Genomic DNA, 10767 nt, shown 5'->3' on the forward strand with positions numbered 1-10767 from the left:
TCCATGGACTCTGTCAGTAGTTCTCGTTGCCTCAGTAAACAGCTAGCATAATCAAACGATGCAGCCATCTTGGACTTTCTCTCCTCTCCCCCCTCCCATCAGGCAGAAGGAACAGACACCTGAAAACATGAACCAGGCTCAAGGACAGTTTCAACCCCACAGTTGTAAGACTACTGAACAATTTCCTAGTATAATAAAATAGACCTCATGACCTCACAATCTACCTGGTAAGAATCTTGCACGTTAATGTCAGCCTGCACTACACGTCCTTTGTAGGCACTGCATTTTATTTTGTATCCTGTTATTCTTTGAGCTTACGCTATCTCAATGCACTGTGTAATGAATTCATCTGTATGAACAATGTGTAAGGCAAGTTTTTTTTCACTGTATCTTGGTACAAGGGAAAATGATAAAAGAATTCCAATTCCAGATGGAGCCAAGTGTGGAAGCGGGGAGTTTGACACAGAGGCTGGATGGTGGTAAGTGGAAGCCAATATGGAAAATTATGGGCAGGTGGAGGCAGGCTGAGGGAGGGAAAGCAGAAACTAATGGGCCGGGTGGGGGGTGGTGGAACTGAGCGAGTGGAAATGGAGAAGATGAACAAAGGAAAGGCAAACCAAGGAGAATGAGTAGGATTAGACAGGAACACGTAGGTTAGCCAAAATGAGAACAGTTTATGTTCATACCATTGGGTTGTAGGCCACCCAAGTGGAATAACTGGTAACACTGGACAACAGTGTTTTTTTGAAAATGTTGCTTCCTCAGAATTTTTTTCTTGTTTATGATAGTCCACTTGAAGCTGAACACAAATATAATTTCAGACTACTTGCATCACGTAGGAATTTTGAGAAACAAGAAATTCACATTTATCAACTATTATGCGTATAATGGTGCTGACGCTTTGAACTGAATTGAATTGACTTTATTATTTACATCCTTCATAGACATGAAGAGTAAAAATCTTTATGTTACATCTCCATCTAAATGTGCAATGTGCAATTATAGCAATTTATAATTAATATTATGTACAACAGAATAGTCAATATAACATAGAAATACAGTTGCATCAGCATGAATTAATCAGTTCAATGGCCTGGTGGAAGAAGCTGTCCTGGAGCTTGTTGGTCCTGGCTTTTATGCTGTGGTACCGTTTCCCAGAAGGTAGCAGCTGGAACAATTTGTGGTTGGGGTGATTCAGGTCCCCAATGATCCTTCGGGACCTTTTTATACACCTGTCTATGTAAATGTCCTGAATAGTGGGAAGTTCATATCTACAGATGTGCTGGGCTGTCCGCACCACTCTCTGCAGAGTCCTGTGATTGAGGGAAGTACAGTTCCCATACCAGGCAGAGTGATGCAGCCAGTCAGGATGTTCTCAATTGTGCTCCTGTAGAAAGTTCTTAGGATTTGGGGGTCCATAGCAAACTTCTTCAACTGTCTGAGGTGAAGGAGGTGCTGTTGTGCCTTTTTCACCGCACAGCCGGTGTGTACAGACCACGTGAGGTCCTCGGGTGATGTTTATGCCAAGGAACTTAAAGCTGTTCACCCTCTCAACCCCAGATAAATTGGTGTCAATAGGGGCTAACCTGACACCATTCCTCCTGTAGTCCACAGTCAGGTCCTTTGTTTTTGCAACATTGAGTGAGAGGTTGTTTTCTTGACACCGTTGTGTCAAGGTGATGACTTCTTCTCTATAGGCTGCCTCATTATTATTTGAGATTAGGCCAATCAGTGTAGTGTCACCAACAAATTTAATTAGCATATTGGAGCTGTGGGTGGCAGCACAGTCATGTTGCAATAGTTCAACTAAAAATGCTTTGTTGATTATTTTCATTTGTACTCAGTGTGTGAGGCTTCTTGCTTAAGTATCCAACAATAATCAGCCAGCATTGGTGGATGCCATTTGCGCTGATACCGTTTCTCCATGACCGTAATGTCCTGATGAAACCTTTCACCATGCTCGTCACTGACAGCGCCAAGATTTACAGGTAAGGAGTGTCAATAGGAAAGCAGAAAATAAATCTTTAGTGCCATGTTGCCCTTTATGGTTTTGTATGCTTGAAGCATGTTGTCAACCAACTGCTCATAGTTTGGTGCTCTGTAGTTGCTAAGAAAACTACCAGCAACATCTATGAATGCCTTCCAATTGATTTTCTCCTGTCCCACCAGAAGTTCTTTGAATTGCCTTTCATTGACAACCTGTTTGATCTGTGGACCAACAAAAATGCCTTCCTTAATCTTGGCATCAGTTATGCAGGGAAACATTTGACTGAAATCTCAAAATCCTTCACAGAAATTTTTGTGCCTGGTGACAGCAGATTCCACCCTCACAGTCCTGAACCCAGCAATTCTGCTTTTGCCTTTGACAAACCCAAATCTCTGAGCAGGTCATTTAACTCAGATTGAGTTATCAGATGATAACTCAACATAAAGAGTTCAAAATCTGTATCAGAATCAGTGTCGTTTTCCATTCTTGACTCGAGCATCTTCATCTGCCTCCTCTATACTCCATGGCCTGGTTTCCTCAAACCTGTCCTGCCTTGCAGCCCCCACCCTGCCTAAGCATGCCCAGACCAGGTAGAGAATGTTTCAGCTTGCAGCGTGAGCAATAGTTTGACTTGAATTAAGAAACGATATAAGGAATATAGGCAATTTTAAACATATGGCGATATCCATGATCAGCAGCCCAAATTCCATAAGATACACCAAGAAGTATTCAGGAAGCAGAATCTTCATTGTCCAATATAATTGGTTCATTATGGCCAAATGTATTTATCAAACACAGTGAAAATCCTTTACTTGTATGCCATCCATACAGATTCCGTTTATCTGGTGTGTTTGTCCTCTCTGTGGCAATAGAGAAGGCCGAGGACAGACAGGTCAATGTGGGGATGGAAAGGGGAGATGAAATAGTATCTCCCCTTGATGGCCATTACAGACAGAGTCTGGTGCTCCGCAATCCATTCACCAGCATTCTTTGGGTTCAGGAATTCCAATGAGTGATTTAAAGGATATAACACATCTCCCCGGAGATTTTTACAAACACAAGAGGTTCTGCAGATGCTGAAATCCAGAGTAACACACACAAAATGCAGGAGGAACTCAGCAGAACAGGCAGCACCTATGGAGAGGAATAAAGGGAAAATATTTCAGGCTGAAATCCTTCATAAGGATTGAAATGGAAATGGGGGGAAAAGCCAGAATTTTCTTCATTTCCTTTCCGGTCCTGAGTCTCAGCCCTAAACGTTGTCAGTTTATCCATGGAGAGGAATAAAGAGTTGACGTGTCAGGCTGAGACACTTCATCAGGACTAGAAGGTACTCCTTCCCCTCCTCTCACCTTCTTATTCTGGCTCCTTCGCCTTTCCGTTCCAGTCCCGATGAAGCGTCTTAGCCTGAAACATCGACTCTTTATTCCTCTCCACAGATGCTGCCTGACCTGCAGAGTTACTCCAGCATTTTATGAGTGGACTATCTTCTCCTTTGCTTTTTCCTGTGGCCGGTTTAGCCTAACCCAACATGTGATACTGTAATTACGACTGAGCTTTATTTTCCCAGATCGGATATCATCTTCCAAAACTTTCATTTTTCATGCTCGGCTGATGCCGTATTATTAACCAAAGCTTACTTATTATAAACTTTCATCATGGTGCTTCATGGTCCTTTAGAACTGCCATTAGATATGTGAAAAATCCAGTTCTTAATCAGCAGGGACAGGAGATTGAATTTATTGCAGTTTAACATTTCTTGCGAAATGCATATTTCTACAGCATCACTCATTTTCCACATGCCCAGTATTTAAAACAAAGCCAGCACAACTAGTACATTCCATAATATCCCCACCACATAGATGTCAGGATGACTGATGACTAATCTACGTTTGTGTTATCTAATGGCAGTAGTAATCAATAATTTAATACTAGGTTGGCTGATCTATAGGCTATGTGGAAGGCTGCATAAAGATGATAAATAAACTCCTTGGAGGCTACAGCTGTATGTTGAGAGATGCTTCTTGAACTCTGAGGAACAGGCCGGTGGAAACAAATGAAAGAGAGCCAGATTACCAACTGAATAGCACATTTGCACTAATGTTCGATCTATCACACTGTCCTCAGGACATCAGAATCTGCTTCACAACTAATGGGATAATGCAGGCAATGAGGCAGCAATTAGCCCTGCAGATAAACTAGAGTTGACCAGATAATGAGCCACATTGTCCTGGCTGTGGCTGTTACTTACACACTCCCATTCAGGGAAGTTCGGAGCTGGGCAGCACATGCAGCACCCACATCATATCTTGACACTCTGTACAGCATTAACGTGATGAATGTTCCGATGGAAAAGTTTATAATTAATGTAACACCTAAAGCCATCAACTTTCTCCCCTCTGCGCCTTTTCATAAGATCATAAGACAAAGGAGCAGAATTAAGCCATTCAGCCCATCGAGTCTGCTCCTCCCTTCCATCATGACTGGTTTCAAAGGTCAAAGTAAATTTATTATCAAAGTACATATATGTCACCATATACAACCCTGAGATTCTTTTTCTTGTGGGGATACTCAATAAATCTACAGAATGATAACGATAGTAATCATTGAAAGACCACCCAACTTCGGCATTCAACCAGAATGCAGAAGACAGCAAACTGTGTAAGTACAAAAAGAAAGAAATAATGACAATAAATAAATAAATAAACAAACAAACAAACAAATAAATAAATAAATAAATAAGCAATGAAATTAGAGAACATGAGATGAAGAGTCCTTGAAAGGAAGTCCGTAGGTTGTGGGAACATTTCAATGATGGGGCAAGTGCAATTGAGTGAAGTTATCCCTTTTGCTTTAAGAGCCTGATGGTTGATGGGTAATAACCATTACTGGTGTGAATCCTGAGGTTCTTGTACCTTCTTCCTGAAGGCGGCAACGAGAAGAGAGTATGTCTTGGTTGATGGAGGAGAAGGAAATTACATACTGCAGACTATTATTTATCATTCTTCTGAATCTCATTCTCCTGCCTTCTCCCTGCAACCTTTGATGCCCTGATTAATCAAAAACCTCTTAAATATACTCAAAGACTTGGCATCCACAGCCACCCACAGACCCACTTTGGCCAAAGAAACTCCTCATCATCTCTGTTCTAAATGGACAAACTTGATTCTGAGGCTGTGCCCTCTGGTCCTAGCCTCACTCACAAGAGGAAACATCCCCTCCACATCCACTCTATCGAGGCCTTTCAATATTCTATAGGTTTCAATGAGGTCCTCCCCCATTCTTCTAAACTCCAGTGAGTACTGGCCCATGCCAGTATCTTTCCTGTAATACCATGGGCTCTTATCTTGTTAAGCAGCCTCATGTTATGCACCTTGTCAAGACCTTCTGAAAATCCACAAATTTTCCTTTGTCTACCCTGCCTATTATTTCCACAAAGGTTTCTGACAGATTTGTTAGGCAATATTTCCTCTTAAGGAAACCATGTTGACTTTGGCTTACTTTATAACGGGCCTCCAAGTACCCTGAAACTTCATCCTTAATAATGGACTCAATATCTTACTAAGCACTGAAGTCAGCCTAACCGGTTTATAATTTCCTTTCCTCTGCCTCCCTCCCTTCTTAAAGAGTGGAATGACATTTGCAATTCTCCAATCTTCTGGAACCAATCCAGAATCCAGTGATTCTTGAAAAATCATTGCTAACATCTCCACAGTCTCTTCAGCTCTCTCTTTCAGAACCCTGGGGAGTAGTCCATCTGGCCCAGGTGACTTATCTACCTTCAGATCTTTCAGCTTCCCAAGCATCTTCTCCCTAGTATCTATACTCCCTTCAGCCCCCTGGCCTTCTCAAATTTCTGGCATGCTGTTAGGTCCTCCACAGTGAAGATTGATACAAAGTACTTATTAAGTTCACCTGCCATTTCTTTAACCCCCACTACTATCTCTGCAGCGTCATTTTCCAGCAGTCCAATATCCACTCCTGCCTTTCTTTTACTCTGTATATATCTGAAAAATCCTTTGATATCCTCTTTTATACTATTGGCTAACTTACCATCATATTTTGACTTTTCTCTGTTTGTGGCCTTTTTAGTTGGCTTCGGTTGATAATCATCTCTGGCCAGCTCCCCTTTCATGCATTTGTAATTCCTTTCACTCCACTGTAATTCTGGTACATCTGACTTTATCTTCTCCCTCTCAAACTGCAGGGTGAATATTATCATCACTGCCTCCTAATGGCTCTACCTTTGTCTCACTAATCAAATCTGGTTCATTGCACAACACCCAGCCCAGAACTGCCTTTCTCCTAGTGGGCTCAACCACAAGCTGCTCTAAAAAGCCATCTCAGAGATCTGCAAATTACCTTTCTTGGGACCCAGAACCAAAATGATTTTCCCAATCTACCTGCACACTGAAAATCCCCCATGACTATCATAATATTTCACTCTTTACATGCCTTTCCCATTGTATTTTATGTCCCAAATCCTGGCTGCTGTTTGGGGGTCTGTATATAACTCTCATCAGGGTCTTTTTACCCTTGCAGCTTCTACTCACAAGGATTCTACATCTTCTTCATTTTACTAAGGATATAATTTCATTTTTTACTAACAGAGTCACCTCATCCCTTCTGCCTACCTTCCTGTCCTTTTGATAGAATGTTTGTCCTTGAATGTTAAGTTCCCAACTACAATCTTCCTTCAGCACAATGCCTGTAACGTCATGCCTGTCAATCTCTAACTGTGCTACAAGACAATCTACCTTATTCCACATACTGTGTATATAACACCTTTAGCCCTGTATTCATCTTCCTTTTCAATTTTGCCCCAGTATCACACTTCAACTCATCACACTGACTGCAATTTTGCCTTATCATCTGGTCTTCCTCACTGACTTACTACACAATGCATCGACTAGTATAGCAATTGCCCCATCCTCAGGCATCTCACTCCAGTTCCCATCCCTCTGCCAACTTAATCTAAACCCTTCTTAACAGTTCCAGCAAACCTGCTCGCAAGGATATTGGTCCCCCCTCAGGATCAGGTGTAACCCATCCTTTTTGTACAGGTCAAACCTTCCACAGAAGCAATCCCAATGATCCAGAAATCCGAAGCCTTACCCCCTGCTCCAGTCCTTCAACTCCCTCAGCCACTCATTCAGCCTTCGTAAGGTATTCCAATAGAAGTGTTACCCTCCTCCCTCTTTTCCTTTCAGCACGGTGCCAGTCCAGACATTTCTGTTTTCTCTCAATTTCCATGTTGTGGATTCATCTGAAATTTGAACTGCTTTCAACCCAACCTAAAGAAAAGATTTCTTTCACGCTGACTGTTCAGAGTCAGGAAGTGGTGGTACTCTGCACTCCCTGTCCTCACTCTGCACGGGTTGGTAGCAGTCTCCAAGCCTCAGTGTTTTCCTGCTCACAGCTGTATGTACAACTGCAACTACTCCTGACACCTTCCATCCACACCCTGAGATCTTCTATTAAACAAACCCCTCCTCAAAGCCCCTGCAGAAACATCAACAATACATGTGGGTGTTTTTGGGAACTAAGGACCCAACAGAAATGTTTGCCCGTGGCGTTTACAGGCATAGAGTGGACATTCAGCCTGGCCCACATCGCTTCTGCCGTCACAGATAGGAAAACATCTTCTGCACCTCCAAGGGATGGACAGGCTGATGAAAAGGTGTGGAGTGGGAGTTGAGAGAAGGGTTTGCCTTGGGTTTATAGTTGTTTCTGTCTATGTAATGCTTTGACAGAAATACAAAGACTGACTATGCTTGTTCCTGCAAAATCTATTAGACTCTGGGCAAGGTAAACACACCACATAGTCATTAAGAACAATTTGTTGTGTGCCTCTGTCTGTGGTGATGTCATAATGTTGAGAGATATACGGACCGCTCTCCCAGAAACTGATTATCCTGGAAGAAGGGTCTCAGCCTGAAGTGTTGACTGTAGATTCACTTCCATAGATGCTGCCTGACCTGCTGACCTGCATTTTGTGTTTATTGTTTGGATTTGCAATATCTGTAGAATTTCTTTTGTAACTGGTTATCCTTACCTCAGTTTCTAAGCAATTAGTGTGTTTTGAAGGGCTTTGAGTCTTAGTTCTCTGGTAATATTACAGAACAGAAACAGGCCCTTCAACCCATCTAGTCTGTGCTGAAACATTAATCTGACCTGCACCGGGACCATAGCCCTAAATACACCTTCCATCCATATACCTATCCAAGTTTCTCTAAATGTTGAAATCGACCCTCATCCATCACTTGCACACAGCTCATTCCACTCTCCCACCACCCTCTGAGTGAAGAAATTCCCACTTATGTTCCCTTCAATTGCTTCACATTTCACCCTTAACTTATAACCTCTAGTTCTCGTCTCACCCAATCTCAGTGGATAAAGCCTGCTTGCATTGACCCTGTCTACACCCCTTATAAATCTGAATACCTCTATCAAATTTCCCCTCAATCTTCTAGGCGATAAGGTTCTAACCTACTTAACCTTGCTCTATAACTCAGGTCTTAAAGACTCAGCAACAACCCTCTGCATTCTTTCAATCTTACTTACAGCTTTCCTGTAGGTAGGTGACCAAAGCTGCACACAATATTCTAAATTAGGCCTCCTGCAATGAGTTTTTATACAATTTCAACATAACATTCCAACATTTCAATGCATTGATTTATGAAGACCAATGTGCCAAAAGCTTCCTTTACAACCCTATCTACACGTGACACCATTTTCAAATAATTAATGAGCTGTTTTCCCAGATCCCTCCGTTCTACCACACTCCTCACACTCCTCAGGTCTCACTGTGTAAGACCTACCCTGGTTGGTCCTTCCCAAAGTACAACGCCTCACACTTGTCTGCAATAAATTCCATCTGCTATTTTTCATCCCAATTTTCCAGCTGGACTAACTTCCAAACAATTCATTAATTTTAAGCAAGTCATTAATTTTATCTACAGGATCTTTAATTCTATTAGTTCTTATAACAACATCAGCAGGTGATCCCTCTTGGTCAAAACAACACTTCAAGTTTTGCCTCTCCAAATCACATACTTGAACAACATCACCAGGTTGTTTATCCTTAAATTTCAAAACAAACTGTAATTGACTAGCAGGCACCTTGTTACCAGACCACTGGCCCTTCAGCATGGTTACTACCTCTAAAACCAATCCAGACTTTAAATTTTCCTTATTCAAAAGTCCAGTAACACTTTTCTCAATATCTTCAATAATATTCAAATCACCAGCTTTCATCTCACCATTAACTTTTAGAACACCTTTTAACACAAGTGACTGAGAATCCTCACTTTCTACTGGTGCCAGGGTTAACCCCTTACTCACTGAAGCAAGTCCATCTGACCCAAAAGGATTGCATTCCTTTTTAACCAAGTCAGATACCTCAGACCTTTCCTGAGTCCCAACACAAGGTTCAGCACCCTGTGAATCCACAGGTACTTCAACAACCTGAACACAGGCAAAAGGGACATTGATTATGACCCTTCTGCTCCCGGCCAGACCGTTCTTCAGTGGTGAGCTTGTCACCCAGGCGAGGGTGGACACACACACACAGACACACACAAGCCCCCACTGGGCTGCCTTCACACACTGTGAGCCTCTGATCGATTCCCCCGAATCGATCCTCCAAGCCCCCACTTTCCTGTGGGTGCACAACAGTGTCCAGTGGCGTGTCTGCCCGTGTCTCAGCAGACTCCGTCTTTTATCTCCCCTGCCAGGGTACCCGCCATCCATCAACTGACCATGTCCACTCCCTCCTGTCTCAGCAGGCACCTGGCACCCACTCTGCTGTGTCAGCAGGCATTCACACAAACAGGCAAAGTCCTTGGAAGTAAAGTCTACAATCAGCAAAGAAGCCATAATTTTAAATCCTTGTGTCTCTCTCATTATCAGCATGTGCAGCATGGCGCCTCTCCCCCTCTTTATCTCTCTCTCTCTCTCGTTAGCAGCATAGTTCACGGGGGGTCAACTCTGGACCCCATCTCATCGCACATAACACACTCAAACCACCCTGTCTGGCACCAACTATCATTCCACAATCAAAGTCACTTAGATCACATTTCTTCCCCAAGCTGGTGTTTGGTCTGAACAACTACTGAACCTCTTGGCCATGTCTGTGTGATTTTATGCATTGAGTTGCTGCCACTTGATTGGTTGATTATATATTTAGCAGAGGAGCACTTTAGTAATAGACTAAGACAACAGCGCTGCTCCAAAGAGTGCTGTATGAGGTCATTCCTACCCTGGCCATTAGGCTCCATAATGAGTCAACATATAGCCAGGGAAGTGATGACCCCCCCCCCCCTTTCTTGTTACACTGTTTGAGGTAGCTTATTTTTTAAATTCTTTTTTGCTTCTCTTCTATTTGTATATTCGTATATCCATGCACTTGTAATACTACTGTGATACTGTAGTTTCCTATGAGATCTATAAAGCATGTATGTATCTATCTATTTGCACTAATGAACAGGAGTACAGATATACCTAATAAAGTGGACTCTGATTGTATTTCACTGTAATGGTAAAGTGAAAAACTTGTCTTGCATATCAGTCACAAAAAGTGCATTGAAATAGTAAACGTAAACCATTCAATACATTTGTCTTTGGACAACGTAAACACAGCACAGTGCAGACACTCAGTGTGCCTCTCTCTATGATGGTGTCATAATGTTAAGAGATGCACAGAATAAAGCATCACAGTTACAGAGAAAGTGTAGTGCAGGTAGAAAATAAGGAGCCAGATCATACCAAGATAGGCTTTG

At 42.4% G+C, this 10767-nt stretch overlaps 1 long non-coding RNA gene across 1 annotated transcript in view; it reads left to right on the top strand.

The window, feature by feature from the left end:
* The first annotated feature begins 1853 nt into the window (after nucleotides 1-1853).
* LOC132391866 (uncharacterized) overlaps nucleotides 1854-10767 on the top strand; it is a 57769-nt gene continuing 48855 nt past the window's right edge. Inside the window, exon 1 of the long non-coding RNA XR_009511362.1 lies at nucleotides 1854-1988. This is a non-coding gene — a long non-coding RNA (uncharacterized LOC132391866). The remainder of the gene's footprint in view (nucleotides 1989-10767) is intronic.

This window comes from Hypanus sabinus, chromosome 3, assembly GCF_030144855.1.
Source record: "Hypanus sabinus isolate sHypSab1 chromosome 3, sHypSab1.hap1, whole genome shotgun sequence".
Taxonomy (NCBI): domain Eukaryota; kingdom Metazoa; phylum Chordata; class Chondrichthyes; order Myliobatiformes; family Dasyatidae; genus Hypanus; species Hypanus sabinus.